The sequence below is a fragment of the Vulpes vulpes genome, chromosome 10 (assembly GCF_048418805.1).
Source record: "Vulpes vulpes isolate BD-2025 chromosome 10, VulVul3, whole genome shotgun sequence".
Taxonomy (NCBI): domain Eukaryota; kingdom Metazoa; phylum Chordata; class Mammalia; order Carnivora; family Canidae; genus Vulpes; species Vulpes vulpes.
In genome coordinates this window covers 55,707,117-55,730,459 of record NC_132789.1, presented here as the reverse complement: position 1 = coordinate 55,730,459, position 23,343 = coordinate 55,707,117, and the positions used below count along the sequence as shown (strand labels likewise).

The following is a 23,343-nucleotide window of genomic DNA, read 5'->3' as shown; positions in this document are numbered from 1 at the left end:
ACCGAGGCGCAGGCGGGGCGGCCGGGGGGACGAGGCCGAGGGGCACGGGGCCCGGGAGCGGGCGGCAGGACACTCGGGAGCGAGAAAGTTTGTCGCGAACCGCACTTGTACGTTGTTTCTGGGGGAGAATGAAGAAGCAAAAGCTGGGGCTCGTCCGGGATTTGAACCCGGGACCTCTCGCACCCAAAGCGAGAATCATACCCCTAGACCAACGAGCCGGGACAGGCAGGCTGCCCGCGTTTCCTCTGAACAGCCCTCGCGCGCCCTCGGCCGCCCGCCGCCCGGCCCGCCGCGCCGTGGACCCGCCGCGCCCCGCGCGCATCTCCCGGACGGCCCGCTCTCCCGAAGCCCGGCTCGGCCCGAGGCCCGCGCCCTCCCCCGCTCCGCGGCCGCACCCCTCCCGAGGCCGCGCGGGGCGCGCAGGGGCAGCTTTCCCGACTGCAGGACGCGAGGGTGAGCCGCGGAGCCCCGGCCCCTGCAGGCACCCGCTCGAGGCCCGCGGGGGCGCGGGGGGGCGCGGGGGGCGCGGGGGGCGCGGGGGGCGGGGCCTGGCCAGGGGCGGGGCCTGGTGGGGGGAGACCGGGCTGGGGGCCCGGCGGGGGCGGGGTCTGGTGGGGGCGGGGCCTGGCCGGGGGCAGGGCCTGGTGGGGGCTGGGGGCCCGGCGGGGGCGGGGCCTGGTGGGGGCTGGGGGCCCGGCGGGGGCGGGGCCTGGCCGGGGGCTGGAGGCGCGGCGGGGGCGGGACCTGGCCGGGGGCCCGCGCGGGGGGGCGGGGGCTGGAGTTCCAGGACCCGAGCTGAGCTGGCCCGTGAGGCTGGCGAGTCCCGAGCCCCACGCAGGACGCGCGGGCAGCGTGTCAGGTGAGGTCGCGCGAGCCCACGTCCTAGGGGAACATCCTGGGGGCTGGGAGGGGCTGGGCGTCCGATCCCGCGAGCGAGGTCCGTGGGAGCTGCACCAGCCCACGCGCGGTCGGACCGCCCAGGCCCTGGCGGGGACTCGCGTGTCCCTGTCCCCACGTGCGTCCTGGGTCTGGAATTCTCTCTCTCTCCCAGTCTCAGCCCAACTCACGTCAACTCCTGTTGCTCTTTCCTGCTGTGGCTCAAAATCCTTTTTGTGGAACTACAGAAATGCATGAAAAGACCAATAAAGTAAAGCTGCCGTGTCGGGGCCTCCGCGGCCTGGACGCGCGGCAGAGGGTGGCGGCGGGCGCTGGGGACGGGGTTCGTTGGGGCCGCAGGGCGCAGACGGGGCACCGCGTGGACACGTGCTGCTCCATGGGGGCCAGCGGCCCCGCCCCGCTCCGCCCCGCCCCGCCCCGCGGACTTCGGCCGCGCCCGCGGATCGGCCGGAGGCCGAAAGGACCAGCTGCGCGACACCTCCGCGTCCGCCCGGCCCGCGGTTTGCGTGCGGCTTCGGGAGGCTCAGACTTTCTGCAGCGGGAGTGAGGTCTGGGGAAATGGACTCCGGGCACAGAGCGGAGGCAACGGGCGTGCAGAGCCCAAGGCCGCGGCTCCTCCTTCCAGCGGGAGTCGAACCGGCGGCCCGAGGGTGCCCCCCGGGGTCGAACCGGCGGCCCGCGGTTCGTAGCCGACCGCACCACGGTGCCCCGCTCTCCGGGCTGAGCTGCCGAGGGGGCGCGGGGATGCAGGGCGCGCGTGGGGTGCCCGAGAAACGCCCCCGCCCGGGCCTCCCTGGGCGCGCAGCCCCGCAGCTCCCGGACAGCCGTCTTCGCGGAGGGGCCGCCGTCGGGCCCCCAGGCCGCGTGCAGCCCGGGGCCGTCCGGGGGTGCGGAGCGGCGGGTCCCGGGCTGCCTCCGCCTCGGGCGCGTCTGCCGCGGCGAGCGCCTCCCGTCCCGCGTTCACGCGGCCGCAGCCCCGGGGTGGAGGATGCGGAGTAGGATTCAGGGGAGCCCTGGCGCTTCCGGACAAAGCGCTTTCAGAGCCGAAGCCACAGCTCCTCCGAGTCCGTCCGTAACCAGCGTAGCGACCGCGGTCCCGGCTCTGTCTCCCGCGGGGATGGAGAGGGCGCCGTCCCCCATCTCCCCCGCCCTCGCCGCCCCGCGGGCCCCCCCTACCCGCCGGGAGGAGCGCCTGTGCGAGCTCCGGGTGCGCCCCCATCGCGCTCACTTAGGGCCCTGGCGTGGGGTCTGCACCGCCGGTCCGGGGCCCGCAGCGGGGAGGCCGCCCGTCGCCCCGGGGCGCAGAGCGGCGCCTGCGCAGAGCCGCGCTGGGGGAAGCAGAGCCGCCGGGCGAGCCGCCTCCGGGCTGCGGGGCGGTGCGCGGGGCACGTTTGCCCCCACGTTCCCGGGGGCGCTCCAGCTGCTGGAGGGAGGGGGCCCAGGAGGGAGCCAAAACAATAAGAAGCCCGGGGAAGGCCCCAGCGAGATTTGAACTCGCGACCCCTGGTTTACAAGACCAGTGCTCTAACCCCTGAGCTATAGGGCCTCGCGGGCGCTGGTGCCACTTCTTTCTCAGAAAAGGCGAGTCGGGGAGCTGGGCCTCGGCGGAGCGCCCGGGGTCGGGGGAGCGAGAGCCGAGTCGAGGGTGGAGGGCCGCCCGGACAGGCAGCGCCTGCGGGACGGGGGGGGGGGGGGTCGGCGCCCCCGCCTGCCCGGGCCGCAGGGGACCCTGGCGCGGAGGACGCGGCCCTGCAGGGCGCCCAGCTGACACGGGGGCTCCCGCGGGCTCCCCACGCCGCGCAGCCGCGGACCTGCGGGAGCCGCTCGGGGCCGCTCGAGCCTCTGCCCAGCGAGCCCGGGTCAGGTCGGCTCCACCCAGGTGTGCGGGAGGCAGCGGGCACGGCGCACCAAGAGCGAGGCCTCAGATGGCGTCTTTAACCCGGGGGCCCTATGGGAGCTCGGGCGCAAGAACGTGGGTCCTTAGGAAACACAACAGTGGGATTGAGCTGCGCCGGCGTGAGGGTGGAGGCGCCAAGCCTCGCCGGGAGCCGGCGGGGCACAGGCGGTCCTGCAGGTAGCGGTCCTGCCGCTGGGGGGACTCTAACACCTGGGCCTGGGAGCTTAGTGACCTCGAGGGCGGGGGTGGGGAGGGCAAAAGTCGAGCCAAGTCCGAAAGGGAAACTGAGGCATTTAAGGAAACCGCAGCTGGACCAGATGTCCGCCCTCCCGGAACCAAGGGGAGGTAAAACGTCAGGGCAGCAGGACACTGAGATTTCTGGGCCCAAGTTACAGCCTCCGGAAAACTGAGAATGGAAACTCAGCAGGCGTGGATGCGCCCAGGGGCTTGAAGGGAAGTGAAAGGGGAGCCGAAGGAGCACCGGGGACCGGCCGCGGCGCCCACGCTGGGACACAGGACTGCGAGAGGTGGCAGTTATGGAACTGGGAGGGAGGGGGGAGAGGGGAGGGAGGGGGAGGGTGGAGGGGATGGGAAAAGGGGGAGGGAGGGGGAGAGAGAGAGGAGAGGAAGAGTAGGAGGAGGGAGGGGGAGGAAGGGAGGGGGACGGAGGGGAGGAGGACGGAGGGAAGGGAGGAGGAAGGGAAGAGGGAGGGAGGGGGAGAGAGGGAGGAGGGGGAGGGAGGGGAGGAGGGATGAGAAAAGGAGGGAGAGGGAGAGAGGGAGGAGGGGAGAGAGGGGGAGGGAAGGGGGAATGAGAAAGGGAGGGGAGGAGGGAGGGGGAGGAAGGGGGAAGGAGGGAGGAAGAGGGAAGGGGGACAGAGGGAGGAGGGGGAGGGAGGGGGGAATGGGAAAAGGAGGAGGGAGGAAGGGGGAAGGAGGGAGGAAGGGGGAAGGAGGGAGGAAGGGGGAAGAGAAGAGAGGGAGGAGGGGAGGGAGGGGGAGGAGAAGGAGGGAGGGAGGGGGAGGAGAAGGAGGGAGGAAGGGAAGGGAGGGAGGGAGGGGGAAGGAGAGAGGGGGAGGGGCAAGGGGGAGGGAGGAGGGGGAGGGAGAGGCAAGGGGGAGGAGGGCGTGGGGAGGGAGGGAAGGAGGGAGGGAGGGGGAAGGAGAGAGGGGGAGGGGCAAGGGGGAGGGAGGAGGGGGAGGGAGAGGCAAGGGGGAGGAGGGCGGGGGGAGGGAGGGAAGGAGGGAGGGAGGGGGAAGGAGAGAGGGGGAGGGGCAAGGGGGAGGGAGGAGGGGGAGGGAGAGGCAAGGGGGAGGAGGGCGGGGGGAGGGAGGGAAGGAGGGAGGGAGGGGGAAGGAGAGACGGGGAGGGGCAAGGGGGAGGGAGGAGGGGGGAGGGAGAGGCAAGGGGGAGGAGGGCGGGGGAGGGAGGGAGAAGAGGGGACACAGAGGGAAGGCAGATTCGGCTGAAGCTAGATGTGAATAAAGAGTAAGTGAGAGGGATAAAGAGTCAGGGAAGACTCTCAAACGTTATACCTGGAAAAAGCAAGATGGGACCTGCAGAGGGAAAAAGCAGGCAGAGGGAGGGGTGGGTACCTGGAAAGGGCAGCGGGTAGAGTGCAAGGATCCAGGTAGGCTGGATTGAAGTGAGCTTGGGGCTGTTTGTGGGAATTGTTCAGTAGCAGAACGGTCGTGGTCTGGAAGTCTGTACCTTGGTAGGTCACACTTAGGTCAAATTACATGAATTATCCGTTGAGTTAGAGCCTCCAAGAGTTACAGGCTCATGAAGGAATACAAGAGGGAAACTGAGGCCTGAACATGCGCTGAATAGCTCTGATGGAGGCATTGGTCCTATAGAGTGGATGTCCAGGGTTTGTTTGTTTGTTTGTTTGTTTGTTTTGACATTATCCTTACATTTGGCAATTTCACATATAACAAGTAAGTCTGTCCCAGGAATTTTGCTTCGCAGCTGGCAGCTGGCAGCTGGCAGCTGGCAGCGGACATGTGACCTAGGTTCCAGCAATCAGACTCTTCCAGGGAATATTTCAATTTAGCTGTACAAAACAGGAGTCAAGGATACATATAGAAATCCCATGTTTTTCCAATGGCAAGATATGGGATTTCTTGTCTGTAGATTGTTATCTTTCTTCAGGTCCGGAAAATTCCCGGTCAGCTTTTCGTATGTTGTTTTGCTCTATTTTTCTTTCTCCATTTATGAAACTGGAGTTAAACTTTCACACCTTGTCCTTCATTTATTTTACCTTCCCTTCCATATTTTCTTTTTGTCTCTCCATGTGGCGTTCTGAATAACATATTCTTAATCCACTAGTGCTCTCCACCGCTGTGTTTAATCAGCTGTTAAATCCACCCAGAGTCAATGTAATTTTGAGTAAACTGTAATTTTCAATTCCAGAAGTTCTATCTGATTCTTTTTCAAAACCATGAAGCCAACATTTTTTCCAGTTTTATTGAGATATAACTGACATACATCACTATATAAGTTTAAGGTCTATAGCATAATGGTTTGACTTCCGTGTATTGTGAAATGACCTCTGTCATAGCTAACTAAAGCAGCCACTGTCACATGTAATAAAAAGAGAAAGCAAAAAAAGAAAAACATTTTTCCTTGTGATGAGAACTCTTAGGATTTAGCCTTCGAACAATTTTCATGTATATTATACAGCAGTGTTAACCGTCGTCATCATGCTGTCCATGACATGTTCTTAAGTTCTTATTTATCTTGTAATTAGTAGTTTGTACCTTTCCACAACCCCTGCCTCTGGTACCTGCAAATCTGATCTGTTTTTCTATGATTTGGGCGTTTTTTTCTTTTTGGTTTTGGTTTTGGTTTTTAGATTCCACATATAAGTGAGATCATATAGTGTTTGTCCTTCTCTGTCTGACTTATTTCACGTAGCATAATGCCCTCAGGTTCCATCCATGTTGTCCAACATGGCAATATTTCCTTATTTTTGTGGCTAAATAATATTCCGTTACATACACACACACACACACACACACACACACACACACCACAACTTCTGGATCCACTCATGAGTGGACACTTAGGTTGTTTTCATATCTTGGCTATTGTAAATAATGCGGCCATGGATATGTGGGTGTAGGTATCTTTTTAAGTTAGTGTTTTTGTTTCCTTTGATATATTCCCAGAAGTGGAATTGCTGGATCATATGGTAGTTCTGTTTTTTTAACTTTTTGAGGATCCTCCACACTGTGTACTATAGTGGCTGCACTAGTTTATAATACCAAGAGTTAAGTCAAATTTTTGAATTGCCTATTCCTTGCAGATGTTTACCAGCTTGTCTTCCATATCTTTAAATTCAGTAATTATATTCATTTGAATAGGTATAACTGATAATCCCAAAATTATTCTGTCTACTGTTCTAGTTGATTCTTCTTACTCATGTCACTTTGTTTCCTTGTGTGATTGATCGTCTTTGAATGTGCGCTGCTCAATATCCTGGCAAAATTATATGCAGTGATTTTTTGAGGCCAAGATGAAGGTGACTTCCTGAAAAAAAAAATATATATATATATATATAGCTTTAGTTTCTCTCAGGCATCTGGAGCACTATCAACCCAAAAGGATCCTTAACAAACTTAATGGCCAGACATTTCCTGAGCCTTCAAGATGATGTTAAACCCAAGCTACAAATCAGGGAGAATGGAGTTTTGTGGTTACAGCCTCTCAGGAAAAGTTGAAAGCTCATTCTTTCTAGTTTTCCTTGCTAAGCTCAGCTGATTTCTGCTGAGCTCCATAACAACTATTGGAAGTGGGAGGATAGAGGTAGATTTATTTCCTCTTCATCTTTATCTATGGGAATGGCTCTTTAATATTAATACCAAATTAATATTAGACTTAATATTTTGGGAGACTGTCCTACTAGATTTAACATTTTGGGTAGGTACTGGGTCTTGACATCTTTCTCTTATGTCGCCCATCAGAAAAGGCTGCCAAAGCTATAGTACAATTTTGAAGTAATTAGCAAGTGTCTTCAGAGCTACAAAGTTCAGTGCTTCCCTGACCAGATTCCATCAGATTCCATCTTTTGCTTGGATTCTGGCCTAGTAGTGGCTTACTGCCATTGTAGTACTTTGATGCTTTTAAGGAGATTTGGTAGGATCTTATCCAACATTTTTATCATTTTTCTTCAAGGAGTTTGGTCCAAATCAATTAGCCCACAATTACTAGAAAGAAAGTTGGAGTTGTAGGAGCTGTAACGTCAATCATGTTCCATCGCACGAACTGAGAAGTGGAGAAAGCATTGCCCTAGAAAGAGCATGCCAACACACAAGGAGAGGTGACAGCGAGAAAGGGAGTCTGGACACCTAAGTCCCTAGCTATGGCTCACTCCAGAGGCCTCAGTGTGTTTTACTTTTGGAACCTATGACATTTTCTTGGATTATCACAGAAATCCTCTTGTTTTATTGTAGCAACAATTGTTTTCAATGGAAAGACTCTCAACTACGCTGAAGTACTCTCGATATGTGCCTCTCTACCTTACAGCTTTTATCTTCTAGTATTTAGATTAACATTTATCCAATGACAGCTGTATATTGCCAACAGATCTTTTTCCAGTCAACTTGATCCACTTTTAACCCCCCAAAGAGAACTCACACCTTTTCCAGTTATGATCATTTGCTTATTATTTCTTTACCTAGGATGATCTCCCTTTTCACCATACCTGTCAAACACTATCTATCGTGGAAAGACCATCACAATGTTCTTCTCATTCACAATGCCTTTGCTGTTTACCAAGTAGATTTCATCGATACTCTCCTCCAAAATTCATGATACTTATTTCTATCATTGCCATCCTTCCTCTTGACTTCCACTCTCAATGTACCGAACAGGACAGATATAATGGAGGTGACCTGTGGCACCTAGAAGTAAGCATCCAGGGGGATCCCTGGGTGGCTCAGCGGTTTGGCGCCTGCCTTTGGCCCAGGGTGAGATCCTGGAGTCCCGGGATCGAGTCCCGGGATCGAGTCCCACATCGGGCTCCCGGCATGGAGCCTGCTTCTCCCTCCTCCTGTGTCTCTGCCTCTCTCTCTCTCTCTCTGTCTATCATAAATAAATAAATCTTAAAAAAAAAAAGAAGTAAGCATCCAAACTGATGTTACCCCTTCAATATATATTCAATTGTCTATGAAAACATCAAACTGTTCTGTTCTCCTTTCCATATTCCTCCATTTTACATGAAAGATTGTCAAAAGATAATGCATTTTTTAATTTTATTTTTTAATCTTCTAGAATTGCTTCTGAATTGTGGTTTTCTATCTATTCAAATGCCCACCTTTTTAATTTTTATTTATTTATTTATTTTGCCCACCTTTTAAAAAAAATGGGGCTTGAACTTGCAGCCTTGAGATCAAGAGTCACATGTCCCACCAACCTAGCCAACCTAATACCCTACCTATATCCATCTTTTTAGAAATGCTACAAAAGGCACAAAGAACAAATGAGAAGGCAAAGAAAAAAAGGAAGGAAATTCTAGTGCACTTAGCTATAGACTACTAAGTTTACTTTGTTTCAAAAATCCTATGCATTAGTGTAGTGTTCTCAGCTTATTTCTTAGCTCCTGGAGGGGAAGGTTATATGATTCATACTTCTGAGTCTCCAAATACATAACAAAGTGATCAGCACATATCAGTATATTAATAAGTACTCAAGATGGAGAGCAAACAAATACAGACGTATGTGTAGAGGGGGGGAAAGGTAGATTACAACCCACAGAAGTCTGGAATGCCATGGAACCTTTTAATTTCCTCTTCCTGGAATTCTTGGTAAAAGAAGCACTAAACATCTCCAACAGCTCTCCAGCCCTCATCCAGTTTAGGTGTAAATTCCAGGAAACCAGTCTGAATTCAACTGGTGCCAATTCTCATAGGTATATGGTCACTAAATGGTGTACCAGATACCAGCCCACAGAGTGTCCTTACAGAAAAGGAAAGAAGTTACTGGAACATAAACATATGGTTACCTATTGAACATGAGACTCTCTAAGGCAATGTTCTCCACCAAACCCCAGGGAGAATCAGTTTGACATGGCACGTGCATTCAGCCCTGCTGGGGCAGGTTTCCAGAAAATGTCAGACCTCCTTTCCTGAGCCAGTGCAGGGTTTCAGATGCCCAAGGAAACAGACTTTCTGCTGAGAGAAGCCTCATTCCGTCTTGCTAAGTGGGTGGCCAGTGCCGCCCACCTTTGGGCTTTTTTGCAGACCTGAGCAGCACTGGATGTGACCCTTGCTAAGTGGGTGGCCAGTGCCGCCCACCTTTGGGCTTTTTTGCAGACCTGAGCAGCACTGGATGTGACCGGAGCTGCCTCGGGGTGCTTTCAGGTCTTGGCAAGTAGTAGACTAAGGGGATGCTAAGGGGAGATTTCTTGGATTCAGCTTCTACAGAGTCTGATTTTGTAAGGCCTGGGCAGAATGACCTTCAGTCCCAAACCGGTTGAGCTTAATTGTGGGATTTGAGCAAGAGATTTCATGTTTTCAACAGAGGGCAAGGAAACCAAAACTGGGTAATAAAAGGATCCGAGTAATAAAAGTGTAGCAAAGAACATCACAAGACTTCCCAGAAACAGCCCGGGATGGGTGGCAAGCATGTCCTTTAAAGGATGGGCCGGTCAGGCCTTTGTTTTTGTTTGTTTGTTTGTTTTTGTTTTTTAAGATTTTATGTATTTATTCATAGAGACACAGCTAGAGAGAGAGAGGCAGAGACCCAGGCAGAGGGAGAAGCAGGCTCCATGCAGGGAGCCCCACATGGGACTGGATTCCGGGTCTCCAGGATCAGGCCCTGGGCTGAAGGCGGCACTAAACCGCTAAGCCATCGGGTCAGGACTTTGGCTCATGATATGATTCACATCACATATGATTCTCACTTTGGGCAACCAGAGGGCCAGGGTTCAACTCCTTAAGATCCAACATTGTGACACTTACTAAAAGCAATAGTGACTCCCCAAGACCTCATTTCTGCATTTCATTAGTGCTCCCCAACCCCCATTTTGGATCCAACAACTTTGTAGGACTGCTCTGTCCCATCTATTAGGAGATTCAAACCTTGCAGTATCCTAGACACAAAGTAGGGAAACGGGGCATATATCCTTAGCTCGGCCAGAAGAAGAGGACAGCAGTGTTTATGGCATAGCTTATCCTTGAGCCACTGGGTCCATCACCAGGCTGGGGAAGGGTTTCAGCCGACTTTCTGCGAAAGGTGACTGCTTGTGTCCTAAAGGAAATCTTTTAAGAATTGAAAAGTCAAGCCCTACCCTACAAACATGGGCCTAGTGCCCAGGAATTATTGATAAATTATTTTGCTTTCCATAGCCCCATTAAATGTCACCTAAAGATCACTTTGGTCTCCTGCTGCCTCTGTTCAGACCCTCCTCTATTGTCCTCTTGACTTTGATTTCTTCCTGCTTACACAGCTCATGGCTGTCCACCTTTTTTTTTCTATCAGGATCATTTTGTAAGCTCTGCTCTCAGGCATATGCCAAGGTGAACCACCAGGAATGCAGAAGACCCATGGGCCCGTGGGCTGGCTAGCTCCTTAGAGGGAGAGGGTTTAATGAAACTGAAGATCTTAGATATGCAAAAGAGAAAACTTGAGGGGCATCATCACCATGTTCGAATACTTGATGTGCTGCCCCGAGGAAAGAGGAAACAGAAGTATTCTTTGTGATAAAAGAGAACCAACTCTTCAAGTTACAGGAAATTGTTATTTATAGATGTTATAAATGCACACACCTAAATAAAGAAGTGAAAGACTTATACTAATGAAGGAAACTAAATAAGACACAGATAAATAGACATTCGATGTCCATGGATCAGAAGAATTCAAATTGTTAAAATATCCAAACTACCCAAGGTGATCTACAGACTCAAGGCAATCCCTATCAAAATCCCAATGTCATTCTTTACAGAGATAGAAACAATCCTAAAATTCACATGAAACCACAAGAGTCCCTAATGTAAACCATAATTTGGGGTGAGAATGATGTGTCAGTGTTGGTTCATCTTTTGTAACAAATACTGGTGTGGGATGTTAATAGAGGAGGAAGCTGTGCATGTGTAGGGGCAGGAGGTATACGGGAACTCTTTGTACCTTCTACTCAATTTTGCTATGAACCTGAAACTGCCCTAACAAATAATTTTACTTGAAAACCCCCACAATAGAGGCACCTGGGTGGCTCAGGGGTTGAGTATCTACCTTCAGCTCAGGTTTAATCCTGGAGACCCGGGATCCAGTCCCGCATCAGGCTCCCCGCAGGGAACCTGCTTCTCCCTCCACCCGTGTCTCTGCTTCTCTGTGTCTTTCATGAATAAATAAATAAAATCTTTTTTAAAAATCCCACAATATTCCTGAACTTCTATGTATCTAATAACACAGCTTGTTATAAGATGTAAGGATAAAAAGATATGTTTTAGAAGATAAAAAAATATATATAAGAAGTATTGTAAGAAGAGATACATAAGAGGCAAAAGTTGGCAGAACTAAGAGAAGAAATAGAAAAATACACCATCATTTTTTCATTGGATATTTCTTTTTTCTTTTTTTCCACAATCATCATTGGATATTTTAACAATCCTCTCTCAGTAAGTGTTCAACAAGTAGACAAAAAAAATAAGTAAGGACATAAAAGATTTAATCAACATAGTAAGTAACCAATACCTGGTTGTGAGGTAAGTGAATAGATTCCTAAAGAAATTTTGCATAAATTTTACTGTGCGTCTTTGGGTAGATCAGTTGACAGAGTGGGGGACAGTAGGATGTACATCCTGGTAGACATCCTTGGGTCTCTTACAAAGGATCAAAGGAGAGTACAGGTATCGCACACTACTGCCAAGGGTGTGGGCTCCACTGTGTCTAAGCCCATACAGCAGTCATGATAAAAAAAAAAAAAGAACAAAAAAAAAAAAAAAAAACACACGAAACACTTGGACTTAGAAAATCAAGTGAAATAGATAGTAAATATAAACTGTATTTATAAGTTGGTTGTTTTCCCTGAATACTGAGCACACTTGCACGATCTCTACCCCCATAGTCGTACAGAGATTTATGTTAAGTCTTTGAATTGGGAGACAAAATATTCTACTTTTGAAAGTCGAACAAGAAAGAAGCCACACAGTGGTGGATGGGATGCCCTATTCTTGGGCTGATATCTTGCAGGTGCATTATTCTGGGACCTCAGGCTTCCCAGGCTTCGAGTCTCCCAACAGATGAAAGATCCTTAGCAGCGAGGTTCCTGGGGGGCCTCGGGTGATTATTTGGGGCACATACAGAGCTTTCCGAATGATCCAGGAGAGGGCAAGGCGGCAAGCATACCTCCTGGTTTCTCCTGCATATGTGCTGGTCATTCTGTCGTGTCTGGCAGGACGGATAAACACGGCCAGAGACCTCAGAAGACAGCACCAGCGGAATCCATTCTGTGTGGCTCATTTGAGACTTCCAGGGTCCCCAGAGGTGGGCATCCTTAGGTTGAAGTGCTATGGGCGTCCCAAGGGGAGTAAAGTGGCCACTACATTCTCCAGTATGGGGTGAAGGTCCTTAACATCAGGCTTCGCTATTTTGCCAGGCTTTGCTCCCTCACTTATAATTAAGGTTTCCCATCTATTCCCGCGGCTACCACGCTGAGCACACAGCTTCCCTGGGCGCTGCTTTCAAGAGGGGCACGGCGCGGGCGGGGGAGAGGGGGCTGGAGCTCCGGGAGAGGGGGAAGGGGGGAGGGGCGGACTCCGGGGGAGGGGCGGGGGCGGGGCTGGAGCCGGGGGAGGGGGAGGGGGAGGGGGCGGAGGGAGCTCCGCGCGGGCGGGGGGTAGGGGGGCTGGGGGGTGGGCTCCGTCCCAGGCTTGCTGAAGACCCCACGACTTCTTCATCCCGCGCCATCCGGGTCCGAAGCGGCCCCTGCCTCCGTGCAGTAAACCGTTTTGTTTTTTTTTTTAATTAATTTTTATTGGTGTTCAATTTACCAACATACAGAAAAACACCCAGTGCTCATCCCGTCAAGTGTCCGCCTCAGTGCCCGTCACCCATTCCCCCCCACCCCCCGCCCTCCTCCCCAGTAAACCGTTTTTAAGCGCGTCTTGGGCGCCCGGGGAAACTGAGGCGACCCCTGACCCCGCGCTCGTCCCTCCAGATCCCGAGGGCCCCGCCTCCGCAGCGGGTGCTCTGCCGGGACAGTTGCCTGCGGCCTGCGGGCGGGCGAGGGGAGGGGTTCAGGGCGGGACGCGGTCCCGGGGCGGGGGGGGGGGGGGGGGGGGGCGGGATATGTACACGTGTAGGCAGACCTACGCCCCGTTGGTAGCGTGGCCGAGCGGTCTAAGGCGCTGGATTTAGGCTCCAGTCCCTTCGGGGGCGTGGGTTCGAATCCCACCGCTGCCAGGGTTTTGCTTCTGATCCTAAGTGATCACAGCTTTCGTCTCTAAGGAGGGACTCGACCAAATCTCAAAACCCGGCATCTGAGTTTTCCGAACACTCGTCTAGACTGACGGGATGCGCCTTCTGAACCAGTGACTCAGTTTCCCTCCGGCTCTGCCATCCCTGCTCTGCTCCCAAGGGAAGGCGAGCAGCCCCGGGCAATCCGGAGAGAAGAGCGGGTCTTGGACGCTTGACGTGACCTGGAAGAGCGGAAAGGGCAAGGTGAGGCCCTGGAGGGGCCCCTGGAAGGGAGACTTGGGCGCGGTTCTTGGCGGTCCCACTCAGAGCCACAGGACCGACCTCGCACAGACGCACGCTGAGCTCCAGGTGTCCCTGCAGTCCCTGGCTCTGCCTCGCGGCCCCTATGGGGGTTGCCCATAGGTGTACCTGCACTTGCTCCTGGGCTGGGCACTCCTGGGGTACCCTCGCCCCTCTGTTATCAGTCTGTCCATCAGTCCGTCCTCCGGGGCTGCCAGGACGTGTCCAGCAGGAGACTGAGGGAGGTAGCTGCTCAGCAGCTCAAGGACGGGCCTCCAGCAGGAGGCTGCCCAGCAAAGGACAGCACCCAACTCCCACGGGGGGCGCCCAGAGTCTCGGGATGGGCTGGAGGTCAGGATCCCAGGATCGACTCCCTAAGGAGGGCTCGAGCCTTCTGGCTTTAAGGCAATGTTCCCAGAGGGTGCGCTGGGCATAACTGGGAGACATGGACACCAAATCCCTATGCATATTACATACAGATATGAACCCAGGCACCCGGGCTCCTCAAGGCTTCGGGAAGGAGTTACAGGCTCATGTCAGTGGCTGGTGTTGGGCGCTAACTGGCCTGGGCCCTAAATGTGGCTTCTTACTCTAGTCAACCTCAACAACAACCTCAACAGTTTTGAACTGGATACTTCTTAACCGTGGGAGTCCAGGGCCCTGCATATTTGGGATGTTTTTAGCATCACTGGCCTTTACTCACTGGGTACCAGTAATAATGTACCAGTTATGACAATTGAAAATATCTCCAGACATTCTCAATGTTCCCTAGGAGGCAAAAATCATCCTTAAGTTCTCAGGGTACAACTAATATGTCCCGCTGTGTGGTGTGTCTCCTCAACAGTGCCTTTTGAAGGTCAAAGTTTTCAAATTTTGATGAAGTACAACTAATTATGTTTTTCTTTTATGGATCATACTTTTGGTGTTGCATCTAAAAAAAAAAAATCTTTCCCTGATACAAGGTGACAAAGATTTCATTCTAAATATTTTGTAGTTTTGGTTTGTGATCCATTTCAAGTTAATTTTTTTATGTGGCGTGAAGTAAGGATCAAAATTATTTTTTGACTTTTTTTTGTGGACAGACTACATTTCTAAAGTACATTTATCATGAGCACTCAGTAACATATAGAATTGTTGAATACTATATTGTACACCTGAAACTAATATAATGCTGTATGTTAACTATACTGGAATTAAAATAAAAAACTTAATAAAAATAAATTTAAAACGGCTAACTTTCTCTACTGAATTGCCTTTAAAACTTTGTCAACCATCAATTGGTAATATATGTGTGGTTCTATCTCTGTATTCCTGTTCTATAGGTCTGTTTTTTTATATTTTAATGCCAATACTGCAGTCTTTTTTTTCGATACTACAGTCTTGATTATAGTAGCTTTTATACATCTTGATGTCAGGCAGAGTGAGTTTGCTCTAACTTTATTATTCTTTTAAAAGTTGTTTTGAGCATGCTATGTCTGAATTTTCATGTGAATTTTGGAATCAGCTGGTCTGTTTCTAAAAACAAAACAAAGGCAGAGGTGCCTGGCTGGCTCCGTTGGAAGACATATGACTTGACATTGAGATTGTGAGTTCAAGCCCCACATTGGCTGTAGAGATCACTAAAAATAAATAAGCTTTAAAATAAAAAACACATCTTAAAAAAATAAATAAAAACCTAGCCTTGTTATTTTGAATAAGATTATATTGAATTTATAAATCAATTTGGGGATAATTTATATCTTAAGAATATTGAGTCTTCTCATTCATAAATGTGAAATGATTTTACTTATATTCTGGTTTTCTTTCATCTATCTCAGCATTTGTGTGTGTATAAAAAATCTTGGACATATTTTTCCCTAAGTATTTCATATTTAATGATTCTGTTGTGAATTGAATTACTTTTTAAAATTTTAATTTCTGATGGTTCGTTGCTAGGTACAATTATACATATGTAGATATAGTATAAACAGTAATATATGCAATTAATTATAATATTTATCTGTGTCCAACAACTTTGCTAGATTCACTTATTATAGGTTTCAGTAGATTCTGTAGGAGTTTTACATAGCCTTTCATGTATTGATTGGGCAAGAATCCCCAGTACAATGCTGAACAAAACTGATGAAAGCAGATGTTCATGTTTGCTCCTAATCTTGCAGGGAAAACAGTCTTGTATTATTAAGTGTGAAGTTTTTCGTAGCTTCCCTTTACCAAGCTGTGGAAGTTTCCTTCTTTTCCTAAGTTGCTGAGAGTTTGTGTCAGGAATGAATGTGGACTTTGTCAAATGCTTTGCATTTTTTAGTAAGATCGTATGATTTTTCTTTTTAGTCTTTTAAAATAATAAATCACATTGATTTTGAATATTAAACCAACTTTGCTTTTCTGGGATAAATCCCCCTGGATTCAGATACATTGTCATTTTTTATATTGTGGATTCGACTCCCTAAAGTTGTTCAGCTGGGGTGGAGGGCTGGATTTCACGTTATAGACCCTGCCTGGTGCACTAACTCCCGAGTTACAGCTTCTTATTGGGTTCTTCTAGGAGAGACCTTCATTTTGTTGATCCACAATCAACAAAACTGGTAGGAGGAAGAAGTAACAGATACTTACCCTCGGCTCGGGTAACTGCGACTCACCCTCCCCAGGGCCTCACACTCGAAGAGGAAGCCCCCCCCCCGCTTTGCCACCCCTCCTCCCCAGACGGGCATAGATCTTCCAGAGTGCACCTGCAGGTCTGAGTTGGGCGGAAGGCCCAGCTACAACGCTCCTCACCCCCTCCCCACCGCCTCGGATTCATCCTTCCCGATACCCTCTACGACCTCTAGTCTCTCCTAACCCGGCAGGTTATTGCCGGTGCAGATGGCTTTGAGAGTGGCTGCAGACTGCCCCCCAGGACCGCTTGGGACCGCCTTCCCGATTCCCGCGCCGGGGCTTTAGGAAGAGTGCTGTGGTGTTGCGAGAGGCTTCTCTGTCCCAGCTCTTCTATAAACTGCCTAAAAGGTCATGGAAAAACCAACACTTTAAAATATATTGATAGTCAGCCTCCGAGGAGTAAGTGAACCGTTTAAGATCCGTGCAATCTTGACCTGGAAAGCCCATTTTCAGCTGTCTTTTAGGGATGCATTTGCTCTTAGAACTAAGGCAGTCAATCCCGAGCTCGCCCCAGGTGTGCAGGAGGCGGGGAGGGAGCGGGGAGCCCTAGTTCACCTTGAGGCGCAGAGAAACACGAGGCTGAAAGGCAAACGGAGGAACCTACAGGGATGAGGGAAGAGCCCTTCCTGTTCGCGGCTCCTCGCTGCCATCTGGTCCCTTCCAATCACGGGCGGTGGTCTGTGGTCTGCTGATGGCCACCAAGCAGCACTTGGTGACTGCCACCGAGGCCTTGAGGCATGGGCCCGGGGATGCGGGGTTGTGGCTGGATGTGACCCGCAGGACAGTGAGATGTCCTCGCAAGGACTGGAACAGCCTGTGGGAATAGCGTCGGCGCTGCTCCTCTAGGCGGGCTGCACTTGGGGAGCTACAGAAGCCGGAGCTTAGACACCCCGGGCAGGCGGACAAGCTGCTCACCTCATGAGCAGCCCCGTTTGCACTGCCGGCCACTCTGGGGGAACAAGGGCTCCTCTGTGGCCCGCCATGTGCCAGCCAGAGCCCAGACCGAACCGGAGGCCTCTTGAGACACGGTGCCCGTTGTCAAATGAGGGAGGCTCGTAAACGGGGACAGAGTGTCCCGCAGTTGTGCGACCTGCCCTTGGAGGCAGATGCAGGGACCGGAGCCAGTGGGCGCCGCGGGACCGTCTCCTGTCACTTCCCACTGACACGTCTTCCTGCGGACGAGGAGCACTGGTGTCGTGGGCCCTGGAGGAAGGCCTTGGAGTTCGCTGGTCAGGCCGAGTCTGTCGCCGGGAGCTGGGCCCCGTCCCCTGGGCCCGCTGGGGGGAGGCAGGGTCGGGGTCCGGGCCACCTGGGAGACACCCAAAGTCCGGCGCTGTCCCACTCCCTCTGACAGCACCAGGAAGCCACCTCCAGCAATTCGGGTGCGGTGGGAAACCACAGAAGGGCTTCGCCTCTTCCGAGAAATACTGCGCAGAGCCAGGTGTGCGAGCTGCCCGCTGCCTCGGCTGGCAAAAGGACTGCAGAGTGCCCTGGTGTCCTTGGGCGGTGGGTCAGTGGGTCAGAGCCCGCCCTAGGGGACAAGCACCTGCAGGTGTCCTCAAGCTCCATCCGACAAGTCAGGGTCCCTCCAACCTGGGATATCATGGCCTTCGCTGGCTTAAACCTTCCTGTGGCTTCCTAAGCAATGTGTGGTGAGACAGAGGGAAAGCCAGCAGGGATAAAACAGAGCCGACCCTCACAGAGGCCCAGTCCTCTGTTCCGAACCTCAGTCTCTTGGGGAAACACTCCCCTTTAAGGCCTGAGCCTAGGTGCCAGATGAACAATTCAGAGCCTACGGAGAACACTGCTTTGGCCAAGGGCCCTGCTGTCCTCCAAGGGCCCTGCTGTCCTCCGAGCACTTCCTGCACTTGCTTTTAGGGTCAGGACTTCAGAACAGGAGTCTGTGCGGCAGACCCAAGACGCGAAGGAAAGAAGTCACCATCAGGGCAAATAAGTAGAAGCAGCCAGGGCATGTGGTAGCGTGGCCGAGCGGTCTAAGGCGCTGGATTAAGGCTCCAGTCTCTTCGGGGGCGTGGGTTCGAATCCCACCGCTGCCAAGTGGGAGTTTTGCTGGCTCAGAAACTGAGGTCGAAAGATGATGAAAATGACTAGACTGAGTCTGGGGTGGGGGAGTACACGAGGGCCGAGTGCAGGGAGCGCCTGTTTTCTGGCCCCTAGATGATAGACGAGGTTCACCAGGAGGTTAGGGGTTGGGAAGAAACAAATTTTAAAGACTTGCCAGTGGCATGTGTGTTCCCAGAAGTATCTGTCACATGCAGATTGATAGGAGGATTGATAGAAGGGCCAGGAAGTGCTTTTTCCTTGGTTTTACTCCCCCTCCCCCCCCATAAATGGAACAGCACAGAAGCTTTGCAGCCAGTCTGAGCGAACTTCAAGACACAACTCCTTTGGCAAGAGCACAGGGCTCAGACCCTTGGGTCTGTACCTTTGCAGCGAATATTAGAGTTTCGAGGGGGCTCCTTGGTCCTCCGGCCCCCATTGGCCCCATAGCTCTAGCCGCCCCGCTCCCCTTTCTGCCTCCACAATCCCAAGCCCCATTTCTGCTCTCGATGCAGCATCTCCCCTTTCTCCCAGGTCCTCTGTACCTGGAAGGAGAAGGGAGGAGAGGGCCTGAATGAGACTGTCAGCAAGGAGGCAGTACTCATGGCAGGAGGGCGGTGTTTCAATTTTTGGAGGCTACAGTCAGGGATCCTTGACAACCAATCTGGACATGAGCTCACTGCTCCTACGTGGGTGCTCTCAAAGAGCCCGAGAAAGTGTCAGTTCTGAATCTGAACTCCTATTAGACATTTTCACCTCCTGAACTATAAGAACTTCTGGACCTGTGCGTGTGGTCTGGGGGCTCCGGAGAGCGGGTGGGTGGAATTTGGTTTCTACTGCAACCCTAGTTCCATCGAAGAGCTGCCTGTCCTAAGAGTGTCTCTTCAGAGACCTTGTGAAGGAGAGAGCGCCTTTGGGCCGAGGGGAGTCTTCATTTCAAGGTGGCGTCCCAAGAAGCAGAAGTGCCGTGTCCTTACAAGAGTGATGAAGAGAAATCTCAAGTTTCCCCGCGGACTTGTGGATCTAGGGCTTTGAGTACAGCGCTCCCTCTTCTGCTTAAGCATTCTCACTTCACAAAAACCACAAGTCCCGTCTGAAGAGGGCGTTCAGGGCCTGCGCTGCCCCAGCCGACCTGGAGGGCAGGGAACCGGCGAGGCCGAGCCGGGGATTAAATTCCCCGCGGGGATCTCAGGCGCATCTGCATGACAACATTACTGTTTCCACAAGCCCTTATGATCCCATCATCAAATAAAAATAATGTGTCCTGGCCGCAACAACGGGGCACACACAAGGCGCGCCCCCACTCACGCTACTCGGAGCCTCCACAAGGCTCTTTCTAGGTCTCTTGGCATCATGCTAACAAGTGGGGTAAAGAGCTGAAATTTGGGTGCGGGGTGGTGAGTGGAAGGGGACATTTCTCTTCCCCACCTTCCTCCCCTCCAACGCTCCTAGGAGGTGACATAGATCCAGGTATGTGTGTCTTCCACAAATTAGTGGGCGCCTACTTTTTGCCGGGGATTGTGCTTGGCTCTAGGAGGCAGGTTGGTCTTCAGGGATTTCACTTTCTACAGTGCCAAGAACCATTTTCTCAAAAAAGGTGAGGCTCAACTCAACCAGTCTCCATCTAGACTAGAAAATGTGAAAATAAGCAAAGAGGGTAAGTGTGAGGTAACATGCGGAGAGGTCCGCGCAGCAGGGTTTGGGCTACAGTCTCTTGGATTTGAGAGTCTGAATTCCACCACCACCAACGCTTTGATGTTTTTTAAATAAAAAACCAGCTGCTTAAATTTCTCTCACATGCTAAAAAGTTGGTACAAAAAATGTGATCAACAGCAGGTGCCTCACTGGTGGGGCCTCAGAACCCTGCTGTGTACGTGTCGCTGACCCCCCACTGAGAAGACACATAAATATGCCTTTTCTATAGTTGACAGAGAAAAGAGTGTCACTGCTCCATGAAATAATTGCAATAGTGTGGTCTCTAAAAACCATTCTGATTAAGAAGAACTAGGGCTTCTTAGAAGACTGGCTGATTTCAAACTTGGGGCAGGAAACATACACAAAGAGCTGGCAAAAAAGCAAGAATTTGAGCAAACTACTGGACCAAATCAGAAGTTCTCAGGAGCCATCAAGTTTCCACTGGCCAATGACGGAACAAACTGATGACCAAAAAGAAATCTTACTGCAATATATTGAATATAAAAACATACAATGATCTTTTAAATGCAGAAAGAAAAAAACGACTCATTGATGACCAGTGGGGATAACTCAGAAGAAAATCATTTAATCTGGAATTTGGCAATTAATGGATAAGAATCAAGCATTATCCCTGCCTACTGTATGTAAATTCTGCGTAAGATAACCAAGTAGCTCTAGTTGGTGAATAAAAGTTCTACGAAGAGGAAAGTTAGCCAGTAAGTATGGACGAAATATAACATTGGAAATCATGATGTAGCTGTGATGATGCTCACACTGAACCATAAATTGATGAAGGAATTTACCATGGAGGGATCAGCCTCTCCATGCGTGAACCCGCTAACACCAACATTCAAAATTGAAAGATTATGTGCTCTTGAGGTGACATTCAACGCATGAAGGACATAGGCTTGTTTCTGAAGTACTTTTGTGAAAATTCTAACCTGAGCTTAATCAAGCATTAACAGTTAAGGTTTTATTTTCAAGAAATAAAAGAGCAGTATAAATTACAACAAAAGAACACATTAGACTAAAAAAGAAGATACAACATTGTCCAAAACACGTCATTTAATTTCTTTAAATTAATTTCCTTTATCTCACTAGCAAGGAGAAGAGAGAGGAGAAAGACATGGAGAGAGATTGATCTGAAACAGAGGAGACTTGGAGACAAAGCAATCAAATATACGTGTAAAGGGGCAGCCTGGGTGGCTCAGCGGTTCAGCGCCTGCCTTCAGCCCAGGGCGTGATCCTGGAGACCCCAGACTGAGTCCCACTTCGGGCTCCCTTCATGGAGCCTGCTTTTCTCTCCGCCTCTCTCTCTTTCTCCTCTCTGTGTATTCTAATGAATAAATAAATAAAACCTTTAAAAAAATATAAGTGTAAAGTTTGTTTCACTCTTGATTAGATTAAAACTTGTTTAAATGCCATTTTGAGAAAATCAGAGAAATTTCATTATGCACTATGAATTAAATGTTACCCAAAAATGAATGTTAATTTTGTTAGGTATAAGTTTGTAGTAATGTAATAAAGGTTCATATGATTAGAGAATTATGATGAAATATAAATAGTGATGACACATAACATCTGGATTTGCTTTATCATACTTCAGTTAAGAGACAATAGCAGAAGGGACCCTGTCTGGCTCGGTTGGTAGAGCATGCTGTTCTTGATCTCAGGATCACGGTTCAAGCCCAACATCTGGTATGGAGCCTACTTTTAAAAAGAAAATAGAAAAAAAATTTTTTTAAATAAAAAATAAAATAAATAAAAATAAAATAGAAGAAAAAGGGATAAAGAAATTAGTAAAACCCTGAAGATTGTTGAATTTGGATAATGATTATGATTATTGTGTCACCATTCACTTTATATGAAAATTGATAAAATGAAGATAAAAATGAAATGTCCTTAGATTTTTGAAAATGTCACATTTTTATACTTAGTATTTGCAAAAACCTGATGTGAAACATGAACTTCTACTTACATAGGTTAAAAACCTTCTCATTCTCTAGAACCAACTAAGACTTACTATTTTATTTTAGTGTCCTGATATGTATCCAGGATGTGTAGGTATGATTCCTTTTATATTCATCTTGTTTATCCATGATTGGACTATTTCATTCTGTGGATTAATTCCCATTAGTTCAGATTACTGTTATTTTAACTACGTTTACCAAAGTCGTCTTTGTACCCCCTACCAAAACTCCTGTGAGATTACAGTTAGATGTTCAGGATTGACCGCTCGTTATTTTAACATTTACATTTTATATTCTGTATCTTGTTATTCTTAATGTTTTGGGGAAATAGCTCTCTTAGAGACTGGTAAATTAGTATATAGAGATATAAATAAATGCACACACAGCAAACGAATTTATTGATTTTTTTCAACTAATACTCTTTATATTTGGGGGAGTCTTATGTCAAATTAAGCGCAGAGTGCACACAGAGAGCTCCCATGTAGTCCAGCTGCCCTGGTCCACTGTGTGCTCCCGTAAGGACAACGTGCACTGGTGCCTGTTCTGTTGCAACCCAGGAGACCGTTTTGACGGTTTATCAATAATCAAAGCCCAGAGACACATTCTCACTATGTCAGAATGCCTGTGCACAAAACGGAAGCTTGCTCCCCAAAACGTAAGTAGGCGAGGGCTGCGGGGGAAGCCGAAGACCAGAGCCCGGAACCAGCCCGCGCCCCGCCCGCGCCCCGCCCCGTCCTGCAGGTGGAGCCGACGACCTGCCCGGAGCGACCCCGCGCCCTGGGGACCCTCCGCGGGGTTGGGGGGTCGGGGCGGTGAGCTCCAGCAGGCGAGTCTGCAGTATCCGTGAAACCCGTGGGGGGCAGAGGAGTCCCCGGGACCCCGCCGGCGACCCTGACCCTCGGTGCCTCGGGAGGCCCCGGGACCTGGAGCGGCTTCGAGGAGCAGCCGCCGGCGCCAGGGGGACCGCGGGGGGCGCAGGGGAGCCCAGCCCGGCGCCCCCACCCACCCGCCGCGGCCTGACTGTGGGGGGTGGCTGTGGGCGAGGCCGCCCGCCCCGCCCCCGGACTCCGTCCCGCCCCCCGAAGTCCGCCCCGCCCCCGAGTCCGCCCCGCCCCCCGGAGTCCGTTCCCCCCCCGCCCCCCGTTCTCACCCCGCAGAGCCCCAAGCCAGGGACGAGGCAAAGAGGGAGAAGCTGACTCCTGGCTAAGCACGTGGCCAGTGCAGGGCTGGATCCCAAGGTCCCGGGATCATGACCTGAGCCAAAGGCAGATGCTTAACTAACTGAGCCACCCAGGCGCTGCCCCCAAAAACCAAGATCTCTTGAAATTGTCTTCTCTTTCTCAAACTTCAGCATTTCTTTACCACCTGGGGACCATTTCTCAGTGAGTGCTGCCTTGAGCGGGGTCCCGGATGCCTGGATCAATGTACTCATCTAATGCAGGCCATCCCCAGTAGTTCTAAAGAGGTTCTAA

At 51.1% G+C, this 23,343-nt stretch overlaps 1 long non-coding RNA gene and 4 other non-coding genes across 5 annotated transcripts; 3 read left to right on the top strand and 2 right to left on the bottom strand.

Annotated features, from left to right (window-relative positions):
• Positions 1-146: 146 nt before the first annotated feature.
• TRNAP-UGG (transfer RNA proline (anticodon UGG)) lies at positions 147-218 on the bottom strand. The gene has a single exon. It is a non-coding gene; the product is annotated as a tRNA-Pro (tRNA).
• A 563-nt stretch (positions 219-781) lies between these two features.
• LOC140594207 (uncharacterized) lies at positions 782-15,857 on the top strand. The gene is made up of 2 exons (XR_011994861.1): positions 782-859; positions 13,245-15,857. It is a non-coding gene; the product is annotated as an uncharacterized lncRNA (long non-coding RNA).
• TRNAT-UGU (transfer RNA threonine (anticodon UGU)) lies at positions 2,371-2,443 on the bottom strand. Its single transcript has one exon. It is a non-coding gene; the product is annotated as a tRNA-Thr (tRNA).
• Positions 13,118-13,199, top strand: TRNAL-UAG (transfer RNA leucine (anticodon UAG)). Its single transcript has one exon. It is a non-coding gene; the product is annotated as a tRNA-Leu (tRNA).
• A 2,263-nt stretch (positions 15,858-18,120) lies between the features above and the next one.
• On the top strand, positions 18,121-18,202 carry TRNAL-AAG (transfer RNA leucine (anticodon AAG)). Its single transcript has one exon. It is a non-coding gene; the product is annotated as a tRNA-Leu (tRNA).
• The last annotated feature ends 5,141 nt before the right edge of the window (positions 18,203-23,343 follow it).